This window comes from Nansenia antarctica (genome assembly GCF_963989245.1).
Source record: "Nansenia antarctica genome assembly, chromosome: 15".
Classification (NCBI taxonomy): Eukaryota; Metazoa; Chordata; class Actinopteri; order Argentiniformes; family Microstomatidae; genus Nansenia; species Nansenia antarctica.
Genome location: NC_137685.1, coordinates 30,965,109 through 30,985,331, shown reverse-complemented (window position 1 = coordinate 30,985,331; position 20,223 = coordinate 30,965,109). Strand labels below are relative to the sequence as shown.

At 43.7% G+C, this 20,223-nt stretch overlaps 2 pseudogenes across 2 annotated transcripts; one reads left to right on the top strand and one right to left on the bottom strand.

Moving 5' to 3' along the window:
* Positions 1-9,607: 9,607 nt before the first annotated feature.
* LOC308170809 (transcription factor HES-5-like) lies at positions 9,608-10,288 on the bottom strand (annotated as a pseudogene). Its single transcript has 2 exons — positions 10,164-10,288; positions 9,608-10,042 (listed from the first exon to the last, which is right to left on the bottom strand). The product of its transcript is annotated as a transcription factor HES-5-like (transcript).
* A 7,835-nt stretch (positions 10,289-18,123) lies between these two features.
* Positions 18,124-18,649, top strand: LOC308170787 (transcription factor HES-5-like; annotated as a pseudogene). Its single transcript has 2 exons — positions 18,124-18,248; positions 18,365-18,649. The product of its transcript is annotated as a transcription factor HES-5-like (transcript).
* The last annotated feature ends 1,574 nt before the right edge of the window (positions 18,650-20,223 follow it).

Genomic DNA, 20,223 nt, shown 5'->3' with positions numbered 1-20,223 from the left:
ACGCCGATGTCTTCCATCAAAATGTTCCATTATATTTAATTCTTTGATGATTATAAGGATGATGCTGTCTCCTCACTCCAAAAGTGCGTCTTATTGCTTGCCATTTTTATCTTGCTATGCTGTCCCTAGCAACAAGTTGGCAACAACACAACCCAGGATCACGTGCTCGAGGAGAATTGAGCATGCGCAGACGTAACTGAATACTCCGATAAGAGTCATAAGCCGCTTAAGGTGTTTACATGCCACAATAAGCGGCTTCAAACAGGCGTTAGCCAGGGGTACGCGTTTACATGACACTTGCCCAAGCGGCTTATTGAGCATACTAGGGGGTATGATTCTAGCTTGGGGTGCGAGAGGTCCCGGGTACAAATCCCGGACGAGCCCCCAATTTATGTTACGCTCCCCGTGAGATGTTCGCCACTAGGGAGGGAGAGTGCAACCTCCTGCCCATAACCACTCTGCTAATAGGTGTAAAAGCCGCTTAATACCCTCTGTATTAAGCGGCTTATGGTGTGCATGTAACCGCAGTCAATGACTCGCCAGAAAATCCGAGATATCATGCGCTATCTACGCTTTGACAAGAACACACGAGCTGCCCGCGTTCCGGTGGATACATTTCCCATGATTCCATAAATTTGTTACAAATTTGTGAAAAACAGCATTGCATCGTACACACCTGGTGACAATATCACCGTGGATTAACAGTTGTTCCCGACCAAAGCAAGATGTCGTTTCACACAGTACATGGCCAATAAACCTGAGAAATTTGGCATAAAGTTCTGGGTAGCTGCGGACGTGGACACCAAATACATGTTGAACGCACATCCCTACCTAGGGAAAGATGAGAGCAGGCCGGCCGGTCAGCGGTAATCAGACAATGTTGTGCTGCGTCTGATCGAGCCGTTCCTGGGCAAAGGAAGAAATGTCACAACAGACAATTACTTCACATCGTTTTCACTGGCAAACACCCTTTTTGCCCAACAAACCACAATTGTTGGCACAATTAATAAAATCAGACAGGAGTTGCCCCCATGTGCACGGGCACGGGATTTTCCAGCAAGGGCTGGAGAAGCCACACTCACGGTTTACCAGGCAAAACCAAAGAAAAATGTATGCCTCCTCAGCACACTACATCAAACCGTTTCTATTGATGATGGCCCAAAGAAACAGCCCGAAACGGTTTCCTACTACAACAGCACTAAGTTCGGTGTTGATGTTCTGGACCAGATGACGAGGAAATACACAGTAAAAGGAGGGACCCACCGTTGGCCTGTAGCTGTGTTTTACAACATTTTAGACATGGCTGCAATTAATGCATGCATTCTGTACAGCCAGTGCATGGGTGTCAGGATAAGCAGGAAGAAATTCCTTCATAAGCTGGCAGGGGAGTTGTGTGAGCCTCTGGTAATGACAAGGCTTCCTTCTACACCAGCAGCGAGAAGGCGACTGCAGCTCGAAACTCCTCACCCACCTCCGTCCCCACATGTGAAAAGAAAAAAGTGTCAAGGCGCCATATGTCGAGGGAACAAAGCATCTAACATCTGCCAGTCATGTGGACGATTTGTCTGTGGCACATGCACCAAGCCAGCAACGGTGTGCTGGGGATGCTGACTGTCCTATGGCCAGGCCGGATGCCTCTCCTGCCCTGTCTACCTGACCGTGCCCACGCTGAGCGCTCCGGCGACCTCCTATTCACTTTCTACTTTTTTATACAGTATATTGGTGTTTATATTAATTACCATACTTTTTACTTGGAAGAATTGACGTGAACATTGAAAGTAAATAAAAATGTAACTTGAATTATCTGTCTCTCTGTCTGTGTTCGTTTGTTTGAAAAGTAGTACAAATATCCATCTGATATATGTATGTAAAGACATTTCACTGCAACATGAACACACTATATTTTCACTTTTCACAACAGCTATTTTCATTTCATTTATAATGTGCAGTAAACAAACAAAATCTTGTATACACTCTGCAATTGGCTACTATACAATGGTGCCAAAATCAACTATCCAAATATTAATCTGTGTACAACCGTTTTGACTGTTGTGTAGCCTATTATTATCATTGCCGACATAGGTCGACATGAGAATTGTTGGCTACTTCATATCATAACTGAACATTCATATATATAGCCTATTGCATTATTTGAAAATTGACAGCGCTGTAAATAGTGTTATTCAATGCACAAGCACGTCATTTCACACGATTTTGATCGACTTTCTGCGGCAGCGAAATACATTATCAATATCTTATTATCAATTATCAATATACTCTCTCCCTTCTTCTCCTTACTTTCCTGTCTGTCTTCACTATATCTGTCCAATAACATGAACATTATGAGTGGGACTGCCCCACTCAGAAAGAAAATAACATTATATTTAAAAAAAAAAATATATATATATATATATATATACAATATTATAAATATCCATTCCTTATATCGTTGATGATTACAGGCATAATCAAATGTAGGATTTGCAATTACATACTGTACAGTTTATAATTGTATTAACTGTCTGTACATATACATAACTTATGTATCACTATTGCTATATATAGCCTATATATAGCCTATATATAAACACATTATGTTACAAATGTCAGTCTTATTCACTGTCATTCAGCACTGAAGATTGAGCACAGTGTGTGTCCCCTTGCGACCTCTGCTGATATAAAAGAGAATTGCAGCCTTGGAGAAAAAGATGGCAACCGAATACCTAGGCAAATACACAGAAACACACAGATATACTGGGAAAAAAAAACTTTTTTTTTTAAACATGATGAATGACGGTGTAGACCAGTGGTTCCCAACAATTTGTGTCTTGTGTACCCCTTGAGCTGTTTTGCCATGCCAGAAGTACCCCCTCACTCATGCGTGTTGATTATTTCCAAAAATGTTCAATTCAACTCTAACTTTTCTTTGCAAATATAACATTTATTATACAACAGTTAGTTCCGACCAAGTAATTTGATTGGACAAGAGGCATTCCATGAATGCCGATATACAGTATAACAGCACTGGGACTTTTAACTATATGTATCTTTCCACCGCACAGGTGTTCTATTACAGTTTTTTCCAATTGCTAACACAATAAAATGACATGCATATCACAATTATTCAAAGTGACACACAGAGAGCAAAACCTCTTCTCAAGTCTCCAAAACTCTAAACACATTTTCTGCCTTACACACATTTTGCTATTCAAAATGGCACTTTTTAAATGCACTGAACACGGTTCTCTGTCTAAGACACAACAATCTGACATAAAGTCACATGTTTGCCATTTCAAAACACTGCCATTCAAAATTACACTACATGAGGTAATTGGCCAATACATGTGTGCCACATGGCCAAACACCTCAATGGTTAAAAAACAGTGTACACCTACGTACATGCCCACACACTCACTGAAAATAGAAAAAGAAATAATAATGAATTTGATTTGATATCTGTTTCTTTTCCCTTTCTCCTGCTCCTCTGTGGCTTCTGTCTGAGGTGCAGTGATGCCATCCTTTTCTCATCCCAGAGTCTTGACTGATGGGGAGAGAAAACAGACAAGATGAGACAGGATAAAACTTTCAAAGAGAACACATTCAAGACATTATGATTATCACAAATTCCCTCTCAGGGACAAGAGCTAATTGAACCAGAATATCATCACAATTGTCAGTTGCACTTGCAATACACCCACCCACACCCCCAACCATCCACCCACACACACTTGTTATCTAACTCAACTGATTATTAATGAAAATCATTTGAACCACTCCCCTTTAATACATAGATATTTACACCATTGTGAAACATATTTTGACTCACTCAGTAGCAATTCTTTTTTTTCATCAGTTGAGCTTTAATGAGACACTTGAGGTTGCTTCTCTTTCATACGCTTTGACAGTTCTGGAGGCAGTGTGATAACAGCAGTCACCAGGCTGCTCTCCACACTCAGTCTGTTCCTTGGCTTGGTTTTGATGTGGTTCAAAGCTGAGAAGGTCACTTCACACATGTAGATCCAAAAGGCAAAAGTTAATTCAAAGCACACTTTCCCAGGACTGGATATTCCTTTTCAACATCACACCAAAACTCTGTCAATGACTTGTCAGCATGTGCCATCTTCAACCCACCATCAGAGGACATCAGGCTTGCAGGAAGGCTGCTGCTGCTCCTGTCATTCACTCTGAATGGGTTCCTCACCCAGTCCAGTTTTTTAGACTTTGTTTCAATGTCATGAAAGTACTGGTTGAAGTCAGTGTCGAGTTTGGACAGATGTGCTTTCACTATTTCCACCACAGGACCTCTGTCAGCATCAGTGGTGGCGAGATGGCCATCAAGCAGTGGGAAACAGCTCACATCTCCATCCTTACATTTCCTCTCCCATAATTTAAGCTTCTTTATGAATCCATTCACTTTGTCATACATGTTAAGGATGTGTGAGTACTTGCCCTGAAGTGAAAGGTTGAGCTCATTCAGCTTAGTGAAGACATCAGCAAGATATGCCAGCTGTGCAACCCACACTGCATCCTCAAACAGGGCTGCAAGAGGAAGGTCGTCCTCTGTCAGGAAAGCAAACACCTCGATACGCAATTCATAGACCCGCAGCAGCGTTTTGCCACGAGACAGCCAGCGAACGTCTGTGTGAAGCAGTAGCTGCTCATGCTCTGACCCGCTGCCATAACAAAGAGTTTGAAACAGTCTGTGGTTCATTGGCCGGGACTGAATGAAGTTAATCACCTTAACTGCGTCGTCCATAACTGCACTTAACTCGGGGCTCATCTTTTTGCTGGCGAGTGCCTCCCGGTGAATAATACAGTATATCCACTTAATTTGGGGGTTCACCTTCATCACACGCCCAAGCAGCCCACGCACCTTACCCGTCATTGCTGCCGCTCCATCGGCACAGATGTGACTGCAGGATTTCCACTCCAGATCGTTGTCTTTGAAGAAGCTGTCAATAATCAGAAATATTTCCTTGCCAGTTCTGTATCGTGGAGCTCCGCTACCTAAAATAGCAATTGACTGAAATTTTCGATGTCCGCGCTCGCCCTGTGAAATCTGAAGACGAAAAGAAGGAAGTTTAAGAAAGACTGGAGAACCCGCCAGACCTTCCCTTCAAGAGATGGATCGCCCACCCCCGAAGCAATTTTTCCGCGACGCCTGCTGCTGCGATTTCCTGGCAGCAGACGACAAGCATGACTTCTGCCACCCTAACCCCCAACATTGGTCGCTGCCTCCCCTGCTCTCTCCTTACTGTCGCAAGGCAAGGCAGAAGGTCGCTGCCTCCCCTGCTCTCTCCTTACCGTCGCGAGGCAAGGCAGAAGGTCGCTGCCTCCCCTGCTCTCTCCTTACCGTCGCAAGGCAAGGCAGAAGGTCGCTGCCTCCCCTGCTCTCTCCTTACCGTCGCAAGGCAAGGCAGAAGGTCGCTGCCTCCCCTGCTCTCTCCTTACCGTCGCAAGGCAAGGCAGAAGGTCGCTGCCTCCCCTGCTCTCTCCTTACCGTCGCAAGGCAAGGCAGAAGGTCGCTGCCTCCCCTGCTCTCTCCTTACCGTCGCAAGGCAAGGCAGAAGGTCGCTGCCTCCCCTGCTCTCTCCTTACCGTCGCAAGGCAAGGCAGAAGGTCGCTGCCTCCCCTGCTCTCTCCTTACCGTCGCAAGGCAAGGCAGAAGGTCGCTGCCTCCCCTGCTCTCTCCTTACCGTCGCAAGGCAAGGCAGAAGGTCGCTGCCTCCCCTGCTCTCTCCTTACCGTCGCAAGGCAAGGCAGAAGGTCGCTGCCTCCCCTGCTCTCTCCTTACCGTCGCAAGGCAAGGCAGAAGGTCGCTGCCTCCCCTGCTCTCTCCTTACCGTCGCAAGGCAAGGCAGAAGGTCGCTGCCTCCCCTGCTCTCTCCTTACCGTCGCAAGGCAAGGCAGAAGGTCGCTGCCTCCCCTGCTCTCTCCTTACCGTCGCAAGGCAAGGCAGAAGGTCGCTGCCTCCCCTGCTCTCTCCTTACCGTCGCAAGGCAAGGCAGAAGGTCGCTGCCTCCCCTGCTCTCTCCTTACCGTCGCAAGGCAGAAGGTCGCTGCCTCCCCTGCTCTCTCCTTACCGTCGCAAGGCAAGGCAGAAGGTCGCTGCCTCCCCTGCTCTGTCCTTACCGTCGCAAGGCAAGGCAGAAGGTCGCTGCCTCCCCTGCTCTCTCCTTACCGTCGCAAGGCAAGGCAGAAGCTGCCTCCCCTGCTCTCTCCTTACCGTCGCAAGGCAAGGCAGAAGGTCGCTGCCTCCCCTGCTCTCTCCTTACCGTCGCAAGGCAAGGCAGAAGGTCGCTGCCTCCCCTGCTCTCTCCTTACCGTCGCAAGGCAAGGCAGAAGGTCGCTGCCTCCCCTGCTCTCTCCTTACCGTCGCAAGGCAAGGCAGAAGGTCGCTGCCTCCCCTGCTCTCTCCTTACCGTCGCAAGGCAAGGCAGAAGGTCGCTGCCTCCCCTGCTCTCTCCTTACCGTCGCAAGGCAAGGCAGAAGGTCGCTGCCTCCCCTGCTCTCTCCTTACCGTCGCAAGGCAAGGCAGAAGGTCGCTGCCTCCCCTGCTCTCTCCTTACCGTCGCAAGGCAAGGCAGAAGGTCGCTGCCTCCCCTGCTCTCTCCTTACCGTCGCAAGGCAAGGCAGAAGGTCGCTGCCTCCCCTGCTCTCTCCTTACCGTCGCAAGGCAAGGCAGAAGGTCGCTGCCTCCCCAGCTCTCTCCTTACCGTCGCAAGGCAAGGCAGAAGGTCGCTGCCTCCACTGCTCTCTCCTTACCGTCGCAAGGCAAGGCAGAAGGTCGCTGCCTCCCCTGCTCTCTCCTTACCGTTGCAAGGCAAGGCAGAAGGTCGCTGCCTCCCCTGCTCTGTCCTTACCGTCGCAAGGCAAGGTTCAGGGAGAAGATCCCCCTGGCGGACGCAATCTTGGGCATGCTATCCGACGATGCGTCCGCACAGGTCCCAGAGCGGCGTTCTGGGCAGGCACCTGCCCAAGTAGGGACGGGCCCGCCCGCTCAGCTGGCCCTGGGTGGTCGGGGTCAGGGTCAGGGTCAGGGTCAGGGTCAGGGTCAGGGTCAGACAGCTCTGATGAGGGCGAGAGGCAGGTAGAGGCTCACGAGCTCCCCGCCCTCGCCCCCCCATCACTCCACCAAGACTTCCAGGGCCTCCTGGAAGCTGCGGCAGGTGTTTTGGGGATTCCCCGTCCCGCCTCTCCTTCCCCAACGACTACGTCCTTCTGGGACAATGTAAATTGCACAAGATGAATTTGTGTTGGATAAAACTAATTTTTTACTTTTTATGTTTTTATATGTTTTTATATGTTCATTGTGTTTGGGACAATACAAATCTAATCTAATCTAATCAAATCATTGGTGTATGAAATGTTGTTTTTTCATTTGATTTGAAGGTGGTTTGTGATGAGAACGGCTCCAAGGGCTATGGCTTTGTGGACTTTGAGGGCCGAGAGGCAGCTGGAAGAGCCATCGACTGGCTGAACGGCACGCTGCTCAATGACAAGGAAGTGTTCGTCGGACGCTTCAAATCTCGTCAAGAACCAGAGGAGACGAAGAGAGGAGAGCGCGAGTGTCACACCTTCAGGCTCTAAAGGTGGAGCACAATGAGGGAGACCGAGACCAGAGTGGGGAAAAAGATTTAACAAAAATATGTATTTCTTAACTCATGATCAACGTAAATTAAATGAAGTGTGTCAATCAGTATATCAGTGGTGTGTGTATGTATGGATGAGTGGAATATGTAGTGAAAGCCATGTTGTCAGTGTAAACCGAAAATGCCACAAAAAGCCACAAAGAAAACAGAAGGGTGAGCGTGGAGAGCAAGGGTTTTTGTCTGCAGCAACTGGAGCCACCAAAGGCAACTAGCATACCTGACATCTCCCCCCACAGAATCCCAACCCGCCAACACAACCCAAACAGGTAACCTTAGAATAAAACAAAAAATATATCCATCCCCATATACCCTACCAAGTCCCCTGTTCTACGAATCAGTATCCAGCCCCGCCCATAAATATATGTAACCCCAAATTATAAACAAAGCAGGCTACTAAAACCAAAACCACTATAGAAGGAAAACGTTATGAAAAACTGAAAAACATACCCAACAGGCCCACCCAAGAAAGCACCAACAGGCCCCGGCAACCCCCTCCATCCCATCCCATTCTGTTCTAGATTTTAAGTAAAATGCACATAGTTCAGCATATTCATGTAATGTAAGGATGAAGATTGATTGATTAATATAGCATCATTTATAGATTCAAGATGGCTTTTTAACAGAACTTCCTACATGTTTGCCTCATTGTAAGATCTCTTTCATTTTAGTCACATAATTATAATTGACTCACATTCAGTAATTGTATTGAAAATGTATCATCGTAAAGGGATGGTAAAATAAAAAACAAGAATACATGATTTCATTTGATTGTTTTTCAATTTATTGCAATTGACTCAATGAATCACATCATGGACTTGAACACCTTAACATAAGGTGAATGATTCCAGGCAAGTTGAGTTATGAAACAGAACAACCAGATCTCCAAGACACATGACACTCCAACTGAGTACAAGATACACATTTACTGTCTTTATAAAAGATAAAGGTTTAAAACAAACATTTTAGAATGTGTCATGAGTGCAAATTATCTCTCACTCATAGCATACACAGTATGCAGTTTGCAAGTTAAGAAATGATTCCCCCCCCCCTCAAATTCATCATAATATAAAATTAACAGTTTGATCTTAAAACAGATCAGTTAAAAGTTTGTGACAGAGTGATAATAACAGGTATGATACCCAGTGTGGCTATCATACAGTACCTGTTATCACGTCTCTCAAATACAGAGAACAACACACTGAGTAGAGGATATATAGGATATGTATTTAACAACTGTCTAATATTTAGGCTATAAAAGATACACAGACTCTGTCTAAAGTAAACCAGAGTTTCACATTAAGAGAAAACAGTTATCTCCCTTCTGCAATGTCCATGATGTTTTCACAGAAAAAAATAGCTAATTGCAGAAATGGTCAACATTTGTATCTTAAACCAGATCAGTTAAAACGTCATCCCATTGTGATGATAACAGGTATAATACCCAGTGTGGGTAGATCCTCCTGGAGAAACAGCGATGTTAGAACTCAAGCTGGCTCAAGTCAGGCATCCATTATAAAGGATGCTCAATATGAGGTCAATATGACCAAAACAAGATATACCACCAAATATACTTTTCACTCAAGTATTGATCTTGAAACAGATCAATAATAAAATCACATAAGTATTAAGGTTATAATTCCCATTATGGGTAGCAAGTCCAGATAGGACTATTAGAGCTATTGATCGTGTTGATCTTTAACCATGTAAACACATGATAAACAAAAATATTATTAGCCAAGATAGAGGTTGTAATTCCTATTCTATGATATCCACTACAAAAATGTAGTGTTGATAAATGCAATAATTTTCATAGAAAAAGTTGCAGTTCTTTCAAACACTCCTGCATAAACAGAAGTGGAGGAAGATGTCTTCCTATTCTCATTACAATCTCTGACTGTATTAGACCAACATGGTCAATGTATTTGTCTGAGAGTGGATCTCCAGTCTGTAGGACTCTACCAAGGCCTCCAGAGGGCGCTGCTGACTGGACTCTTATCTTTACTGATGCTGGGCTGGGCTGGGGAGCTCAGCAGAGACAGGTCACTCTCCCTCCTGTTCTTATCAGAGGATGGCTGCAGGCTCTGGACGTGGCTCAGCAGTCTTCTCTGGGTCTGTGTCTTCACCTCATCCTTGGACAGGAAGTGCACCATCTCTTGGACACACCTGGAGAAACCATGATTGGCAGCTGCTGCTGAACAGGAGGAGGAGCTCACTGGCTTGTACTGCTGCTGTCGTCTCAGGTAGCAAACTGTCATCTCCAGGATGTCGGCTTTCTCCAGCTTGGAGTCAGACTGCTGGTTGAGGATCTCTGGACCCAGGAGGGACTTGAGCTGCTCAATGCTGCTGTTGATACGATCTCTGCGTAACTTTTCCACCACTGGCTTTCTTAGCTGCAAAAAGAAAAGAGGAGTCATTAATAACTTATTCTGGCATATATCAACTGTCATTTCAATAGGTATTAGTTACTAAGTACAGATAGTTACATAGTGAATAATTGTAATTTCAATGTACCTTGTGGGACAGAGTCAGGTGCTCCTTAGGGTAGGTCATTGCTGAAGTGATTGTAGGTGCCATGGCTGGATCTCTGTGCTGTGGAGGTCTCTGTGTCGAGAGAATCTGATTTCCACTGCCTTCATCCCTCCTATATATAGTCCTGAATCTACATATGAATGTGTGGGTCTTGGTCTTGTTGGAGTTTCTCACAGGGTGGGTGAGCTTGGAGAGAACAATGGTCATGTCTCAGGGGAGCAGGTGCAGGGGTGGGGGGTGATGGGGAGAGACCCACAGAGCGCTGTGTGGATCTGGGAAAGAGGTGACCCTGTAAAGAGAGCAGATCTGCTGCCTGATGTCGGGATAAATGACGCTGACAAAGCACACGCTCATCATCACCACAGCATACACGTGTGACAGTAGTTGTGTTTCCATAAAAGTTGAAGTGACATTGATCAAAATCAGGCAATATAGCATAGTGCTAGTAAGACTTGATTCCTATGAGATGGAGATACTGTCTTAGGAGTCTTTGCAGCTCTGAGGCATCTCTGATACATCATACTGATCTCTTGTCTGTCTGTCCGTCTATCTGCCTGCCTGCATGTCTGTGCCTCTGTCCGTATGCCTGTCCCTCTGTCCGTCTGTCTATCTGACTGTCTGCCTGCCTGTCTCTCTGTTCGTCCGTCTGTCTGCCTGCCTGCCTGCCTGCCTGTCCGTCTGCCTCCCTGCCTGCCTGCCTGTACGTCTGTCTGTCTGTCTGTCTAAAGTTTCATGTTACCCAGACCCCCAGCAGCAGCAGCACACTTCTCTCCTCTGAGCTCCCACAGCTGCCTGGCTCCCTCGCTGAGCGTGCCCCAGTCACACGCCCCCTCTCCCCCCTCCTCCTCTCTCTGGAGCTGGGAGCCACAGGGACACACGGCTTCCCACACTTCTGTATGCAGCCTGCTCAGCCCCTCACACAATAGAAGTGTGTCTGCTCCCACACAGCCTTTCAGACTGTTCCCATGCAGGGATAGTGGCTGGTTTATGGGCCAGTGTAACGTTAGCACCCACAGGCTAACCATCTGGGCCAGTGATAATAACTCACTTCAGGGAGAGATACTTGGGGAAAGAACAAACTAAATGAAATATCCTAATTTCTTAAAAGTTTATTTTCTACTGGTAAAAATCATTATCAAAAATCTCATTGCTTTCTGACAAAATAAAATAAAATCTGAATAAGTGTAAATGTCATGTATATCATTGACAATTGTTGGGGTATTGTAAATAATGTTAGCTAAATCAAAGCATGACTAAACATATTAGACTGTTAAATGACAACATGATATTTGTCATTTACATATTTTCTTTATGCAGTTGCTATAATAGTTGGCTGTCTACAGATGTCTAACAGATCATTCAACGTTATATAATATCATATTGTTTAGGAGCATATGTTATTTATTTATGTTAGTTCTTTATTATTTATGTGATAAATGCCATAGAAGCTATGAAGGATACTAGATACTTTTCATTCTAGCAGATGAGTCAGAGCAAATTCACTGTCTGTCTCAACTTGACGATGGGAACGTGATTCTTCCACACAAGGGCAGACACGTTCCCAGGGACTGACTTGGCCCGACCTCGTTGGCATATGGCCTAAAGAACAACATCCCACCTGTCTGGTGAGGAGATGGCTAATATATTCCCCCAGACTATTGTCCCAAGCTAGGAGCCCTCTGATTGGCTACAGAGCGTGAGACAGCGCATGAGGGAATGAATAAATAGAGTGTTGACACACCAGAAACGATACTCTGAACACACTCCAAGACCTTCAGCAGCACAGGAGGAGCGATCAACACAAACTCAAGACCAAAATCAGAAAATGTCAGCCTACTTGGATCTTGCTCTTCAGGACAGCATCAAGGAGCAGCAGTTTAGGTAAGCTCATGTTACATTGTAGTGAAATACTCCAGACCTGTACAGTACATACAGTAACTGTGGCAGTGATAGACAGTCAAGTCTGTGAAAGATTGATAGATCTAGATAAGTACTTTATTGATCCCTGAGGGGGATTCAGCCGTTGCAGCTGCTCAGACCACAAACGACAACAACAAAATAAAGTGATTATTGAACTGAGACGAGATGTTAACGACGTGTCTTGGTTTTCCTCTCAGGTGTAAACTCAACATGTTGGAGAGGAAGTGCTTCAGTGGTGTGGAGAAGCTGAAGACTGTGATAGGAGAACATCTCCACACCGGGATCCCTACGGCAGACCTCTTGGAGAAGGCTGTGTCCTTTTTCACACTGAGAAAGGCCTTGCTGTCACACAACGGCTACTCTAAATGTTCCAGGGACATCCTGCGTCTGTTCCCCGCTTCTGAGGAGGACCTGGCACCACTGTGTCTCCAATAATGACCTGGAAATGATGCTGAGACTCAAAGGTTGGAGGTCGGAGGTTACAGGTTACAGGACCTGCTGAAACAGACTCTGGCCACAGTGCTTTCTCTTCTGTCACACTGAAGACACTGGATTGAAACTTGACTGAGGGATTTTTTTTTATTATGTGAAAAGGTCCTTCAAGATCTTTCAAATGCAGCCAACTTGTGTATAATTGTTAATATTATTGAAATGTTAAGTCTTGAACCTGAGAATGCATATCATGCATTGTTATAAGCAGTTATACTGCTTTAATCTTTCTCTGAGAAAGTCACATGAGGCACAATGTATGTTAATGTCAACACGCTGCCTGAAAAACCAGAGCAGGTTACTCTGACTGGACACCCCTGTCCCTGTCCCCTGTCCCCCTGTCCTCAGAGGTTTAATGACAGAGTGCTGGCCACTCACACAAGGGGTCAGTGCTGCACTCTCGACATGTTTAAAGATATTGACATTGGTTCAGCCCACTTTTTTAGGGCAAGAGTCAATGTACTGTTTGAACCCTGCATATCCTTTATTTAAAGGGTAAATGTTATAATTGTGTTTATCAAAGTATTTTGTTTAGATTTTTCTGAATGATTAATGGTGTCACATGTATACCAACTTGCCTTAAATGTTTAATTCAAAGACTGAATAAATATTTTACGATGAAATCCTTCTTGTCCTATTGTTATGTATTTAAACCTCACTAAGCAAACACTCCCATCCCCTCCCTTAGAGTCTAAGGCTGTGTTCAAAATGGCATACTAACATACTACATACTCAATGAGTATATACTACCCACTGCCTCCTAAATTCATAATAAGTATGCATCTCAGTATCCCAGAATGCCTTTCGCATTGGCCAGCAGCAGGGATTTCAAACCTACATTTTTTTAGACCTCCATGGGCTAAAAGCTGTTGTAATTCTGGCTCTACAAGTGTGAACATGTCATTTTATTAAGTTGTAATATGTTTTCAGGAGAGAAAGTGGCCAGTTTATCAAAATAACCAGTTTATATATCTGATCTGATGTTTTTTCCCCCACTTCAGTTCGCTAGCTACATTATCATAGTTACCGTAGATACCTAGATACTATTCGACAGAAACGTCGGAACTTAATAGCTAAATTGTCAAATGATTTAGGGTCCAATTTCTTCAGCTAGCTAAAGTAACTAGCTTACTATATTGTTGTCTTAGCGGTTGGTAAAAGAACAGGATTAAAATAATTATATTATGAGCAATAACTTATAGTGCGGCTTGCTAAAGTAAGCACAATAACAACCAACGTGTTCCTTCTGAAGCTACAATACAGGGACCATTCATGAACGTGTGTGTGTGTGTGTGTGTGTGTGTGTGTGTGTGTGTGTGTGTGTGTGTGTGTGTGTGTGTGTGTGTGTGTGTGTGTGTGTGTGTGTGTGTGTGTGTGTGTGTGTGTGTGTGTGTGTGTGTGTGTGTGTGTGTGTGTGTGTGTGTGTGTGTGTGTGTGTGTGTGTAAGACACAAATAAACTAGATTTTATGCATTTCAAGTGGCAGTTTGACGAGATTGAAGAGACGCGCAATGCATTTTGGGGGAGTTGAGTATGAATAGTATCCTCACGCCGCATACTCGCATACATTGGCGAATCTAGTATGCATACTAAATTTCTTGAATACTCACATTTTCTCATACTATGCAGTGAGAACACACTACATACTCAAATCTATGTCATATATAGTATGAATAGTACGCTAGTATGCTATTCCGAACACAGCCACAATTCCATCTCATAGGCTGCCCTTAGCATAAACGAAAGTGCAAACTATGTCAGTGTCTCCATAGTCAATCGATAAAACATTGTAGTGTAGTTTCGTGAAAATGTAACTGCTTATAATAGTGATAGAGGTGGAAAAGGTGATAGAATTGGAGGTACTAAGAAGAGAGAGAAAATCACGCCTCACATGAATCCGTCCCTCCAGATGGTCAGCTCGGTTGATAGCGCACCACAGAGCCAGTAGCCGTCACTAATGGTCCATTCAAGGTCCCGAGGGGCTTTTGAGGTGCATTGATCACAGCACACAGGACTCAGTGTGGGAAACTCAGATCAGCTCTCTACTCACACGGGCTACCAGCCAGGAGACCGAGACCACATCTGCTTCATCTGGACTTGAAGGACTTGAAAGTTGTTGAGGAATCCTCTCCAATATCTTGATAAAGTACACAATGGATCAGTATTGTAGTGTTCTCCTCCAGAATTAATGTCAATTTACACTATTTACACCTTGCACATGTCTTGCACCTGTCATGCTGTTAACTGTACTCCACTGTCCCAAACCAATTCCTAACATGTTTACATGTCATGGCAATAACGTCTTCTGATTCTGATTGTGATTCTGATTCTTATTCACACTTATTTGCCTATTGTATTATTGTGTCCTGATGTTTGCACTGTTGAGGAAAGCTTGCAAAGTAATGAATGAATGAATGAATGGTCTTTATTGTGGCCAGTTTATCAAAATAACCAGTTTATATATCTGATCTGATGTTTTTTTCCCCACTTCAGTTCGCTAGCTACATTATGCAGTAAGCATTTCATTGTACATTATATCATGTAGTGTATTTTCTGAGTCTGTGCATATGATCAATAACGTTTGACTTGACTTAATTTAACCTAACCCTAACCCTAACCCTATTGAACTGGACTTGGACAGCAAAACATGCATGATTCAAGATTAAACAAAACAATTCTAATATGAAAAAAATTATATATATAATAATAATATTCTGAAATTGTGCCGAAATGCATCTGGTGATCCTCTACTTTGAAGCAAAATCCAAATAGTAATCCAAATGGAATTATGTATCATTAAGTCTCACTCTTAAAACTATTGATTGTATGTTCTGTATTATTACCCTTATATTTTCAATCCTTGTATTTTACTGCACTGTTGAGAGTTAAAAACTGATTTAATTGTATCATATAACATTATTTCTGTCGCACCCCAAAACATCCCATCACTATTACGCTTAATCCATACATAGCTTTTCAGGTTACAGGGTAAATTGGGAGAAGAGTGAGTTGATGCCCTTATCAGACTTATCAGACAAAGTGGACCTACATTTTTTACGCACCACACCCTTATTGCATTATTGCTAGATGAGAGCCTGGAAAGCTTATGAAAATTAACTGGGATTGTAAGATGCAACAGCTGAAACAGAATATTGACTTTTGGAATACATTGCCCATCTCTATGGTCGGTCATATCAATGCCATAATAATAATTGGCTAGGAAGGCTGGCTAGGAAGGCTGTTCCACAGGCGCGGCGCAGCCGAGCAGAAGGCTCGGTCCCCCAAGGTGTGGAGCCTGGTATTGGGGACCTGGAGGAGCAAGCTGTTTGAAGACCTGAGGGTGCGGGTGGAGGTTTGTGGAGTGATGAGTTCTTGTAGATAGGGAGGTGCGTGTCCGTTGATGCATTTGTGGGTGAGAAGCAGGACTTTTATCCAAGAAACATCTATGTAAGTATAAGCCAATTTGAATACACTAACCTTTTGGCGCAGTTGTCTGCCGACTGACCACAACCATGAAGACAGATCTTCACGGCTTCAGATTGAACTGGCCACATGTGGGCACTTAATCTAATTAAAACAAAGACACCAACCTATATAAACAATCCAATTATATACTTAGTTTATACTAAACTAAAATATGGCAACAAATTCAATCTTTCCTCAACCTGCCTAAGGTCTACATAGACAGCCCAATATGCCACAAGCATGCCTTCCTGCCTGCCTTAGTTGACCCAGTCTTTTCTAATTGTCACGATAAAAGACTTGTATGTCGAGGGAAAGCTATGGTTTTTATCTCCAGATTATGGATTTTATTAGGACTCATATACCACATTATGAATGTATGCCCAAGCACAACACACTCAACAGCAACCTTCGCCATGAACCTGGCGTTAAGGGTTCAGCCTCTTTTTTCTATGATATCTTCCAGGCCCGGGTACTGGTGTCCAATGACAAACTGATAAATGATTGGCAATAAGAACTCAATACTGAAATCTCTGAAGAAGTATGGGAGGCGACACTCGATATAATTCAAGATAGTCCACAGACACTGGTGGACTCAGGGGGGGGGGGGGCAGGGGGGCGACCGCCCCTCCTGGTAACCCCACGGTTGAAAAACGTCTCGCTTAAGTGCCCTTTTGAGTGGCAAAAATGCCCTTTTGAGTGAGAGGACGTACCCTATTGGTGCCCCTCCAATGGTCTAAACTTGACCATGTGCCCCCACAGTTGAAAAACGTCGCACTAAAGTGCCCTTTTGAGTGGCAAAATTAGAGGATGTGCCCTATTGGCTGCCCTTCCAATGGTCTAAACTTGACGATGTGCACTGATGGGGTCCCATGTTGTGCAGTAGGTGCCCTTTTTTTCTTTTCGCCCCCCCTGCCCTTCAAACAGCCTGAGTCCTCCACTGTCCACAGACTCCATTATTGGAAGTCCAGGCTTCACCATACACCCCAACACCTCTCCTTTATGTGATAAATGTACAAGAGACTGGAACTCTTACCCATCAGTCCTGGTCCTGCCCAAAGTTAAACTCCTTTTGGATTCTTATATTTGACTATATATCAAAGGCTTTTAATAAAACTGTTGCACCAGATCCATTGCTTGCTATCTTTGGATCAGTTGTTGTTAACCCTTCAATCAATAAATATGAGGGGCAGGCAATTTCCCTCTGCACACTGTTAGCCAAACGCCTTATTTTACTACAGTGGAAGTCGGAGGCCAGCCCTTTATTTCAGCAGTGGCTTAGGTGTCTGGGGAATGTGCTTCTCATGGAGAGACTAATCCATTCATTAACAGAGAGGGTATCTTTCTGAAAGTATGGCAACCCTTGTTAGATAAATGGACAGCTACCTGTGTCAAAGATTATGCCTAGAGAGGCTCCCCGTACACTGGAACACAAGATGTGAAGATTTGTTCTAATTCAATGTAGCCTTCAGTATATTGAAAGTCTCTGTACATTTTGAAGACTGTCAAAGTTTCTATTACCCAATTTGCTGGTGACTTTAAATTCATAGCTCTTTTTCATATTGCTCTAAGTGGGGGTGGGAGGGATAGGATGGGGGGTGGGACAGGAAGTGGTTTTTGTTTCAAAAAAGAAAGGAACATATTGTTTTACTGTCCATTGCATGTTTTCCATCCTGTCTTTCAATAAAAACATGTTTTAATATTAATAATAGAAAACATTTAATTGTACTGTATCCTGTCCCTTTGATAAATGAACGTTGATGTGATTTGATTTGATTAATGCAGATGATTTGTGTCACACGTGTATGCTGTGATGATGAGCGTGTGCTTTGTCAGCGTCATTTATCCCGACATCAGGCAGCGGATCTGCTCTCTTTACAGGGTCACCACTTTCCCAGATCCACACAGCGCTCTGTGGGTCTCTCCCCATCACCCCCCACCCCTGCACCTGCTCCCCTGAGACATGACCATTGTTCTCTCCAAGCTCACCCATTGGCTACAGACTGTGAGAAACTCCAACAAGACCAAGACCCACACATTCATATGTAGATTCAGGACTATATATAGGAGGGATGAAGGCAGTGGAAATCAGATTCTCTCGACACAGAGACCTCCACAGCACAGAGATCCAGCCATGGCACCTACAATCACTTCAGCAATGACCTACCCTAAGGAGCACCTGACTCTGTCCCACAAGGTACATTGAAGGTTCAAATCTGTGACAACTGATATGATTATTCATTTGCTTTATTCTTAGCCCACTCAAGAATATGGAATAAGTTATTAATTACTCCTTTTTTCCTTTTTTTGCAGCTAAGAAAGCCAGTGGTGGAAAAGTTACGCAGAGATCGTATCAACAGCAGCATTGAGCAGCTCAAGTCCCTCCTGGGTCCAGAGATCCTCAACCAGCAGTCTGACTCCAAGCTGGAGAAAGCCGACATCCTGGAGATGACAGTTTGCTGCCTGAGAGAGATGGTGCACTCCCTGTCCAAAGATGAGGTGAAGAACAGGAGGGAGCCTCCGCTGAGCTCCCCAGCCCAGCACAGCATCAGTAAAGAGAAGAGTCCAGTCAACAGAGCCCTCTGGAGGCCCTGGTAGAGTCCTACAGACTGGAACTCCATTCAGACAAAATAGACTTGACCATATTGGTCTACAAGTATTAACGTCATGGATAGTAATATTCAAAGGTGAAGAAAGAGTTTTTCTGTATGTACAGAAGTTTTTTTTTAAATTCAATGTGACATTGACACTTAATGAATAAGTGGACATTCATTTTCTAAGAAAATCATCAAGACAGAAATTGTTCCATGTGGACAAAACGTGATTCCATGTTTTGTTTACTAATGAGTAGTAATATCAACAGCTTGAATTATCTTCTTTGAGAACATTTGCCCATAATGGGTATTATACCTTCTTAAATCTTTCTAAGATTCTCCATAACTGATCTGTTTTAAGATCAATTTGATGACATGCTTAATTTGTTAACACTACATTTTCGTAGTGATATGGTCATGTTGATATCATATTGTGCATCTTCTGTGAAGCTTGTATGAGTTATGCTTTAAATATTGATCAATGTTTGTTCTAAAATCGCTGTTTATCCATGAGGATCTACCCACACTAGGTATTATACCTGTTATCATCACTCTGTGATGACCTTTTAACTGGTTCTGATCTGTTTTAAGATCAAAATGCAATCAGCTTCATGATTTTTCTGTGAAAACATCATGCACTTTGCAGAAGGGAGAGAACAGTTTTCTCTCAATGTGAAACTCTTGTTTATTTTAGACAGATGATTCTGTGTGTCTTTAAAAAAGACAGTTGTTACAGTATATCCTATACTCAGAGAGAGAGTTATACACTGTATTTGACATAAATGTCCAAGTTGTGGTTGTGATACCTCATCATCTGCCTTGAATCAAGGTGCGAAAACGTATGACTCATTGAGTCAATTTGAATAAATACAAAAACAATCAAATGAAATTACCTTCCTCCGTGTTTTACCTTATTCTTGTCTTCACTATTCACATCACTTCCACCTAAATCATATTTGATTATTATGAATGAATGAATGAATGGTCTTTATTGTCATTGATATAGTACAGGTACCAAACAACGACATTTGGGAGGGGGGGCTCCCCTGGTGCTAGGAAAGAAAAAAAACTAAAAAAAACAAGAAGGGAAAGGAGCTGGTTTACATAAATAAAGGCTATGTACACTATCCACTATACTATACTGTACAGATAAAACACTGTGCTGTACTCTATGCTATGCTATACCTATTCTAACATTTCCTATTTCTCTGCAACCTTATGTACCCTAGGGTTGTCATATTGCACATAGTGTTATTGCACATTCATTTAAAGTGTTAATGTTAGTGTTAATTAGTTAATGAATGCAAAGGAATGGCTGAATGGATAGAGAAGGCTTCTTTTACAGTATAGTGGCCTACAGCACCACTGAGTAATGGACTCAAAATCTGCAAGAAGAAGAAGAAAAACACATATCACACCTGTTTGATTCAGAAATACAATGTATTTCAACAAGTGATGATGTAGAGTTCTTTATTTGCCCCCCAGAATATGCAAAACTAAATACAGAGAGATTATTAATCATACAGTTGAAATTTGATTTGCCAGCAGGCATCAGTGATACATCAAAAATAAATGTAT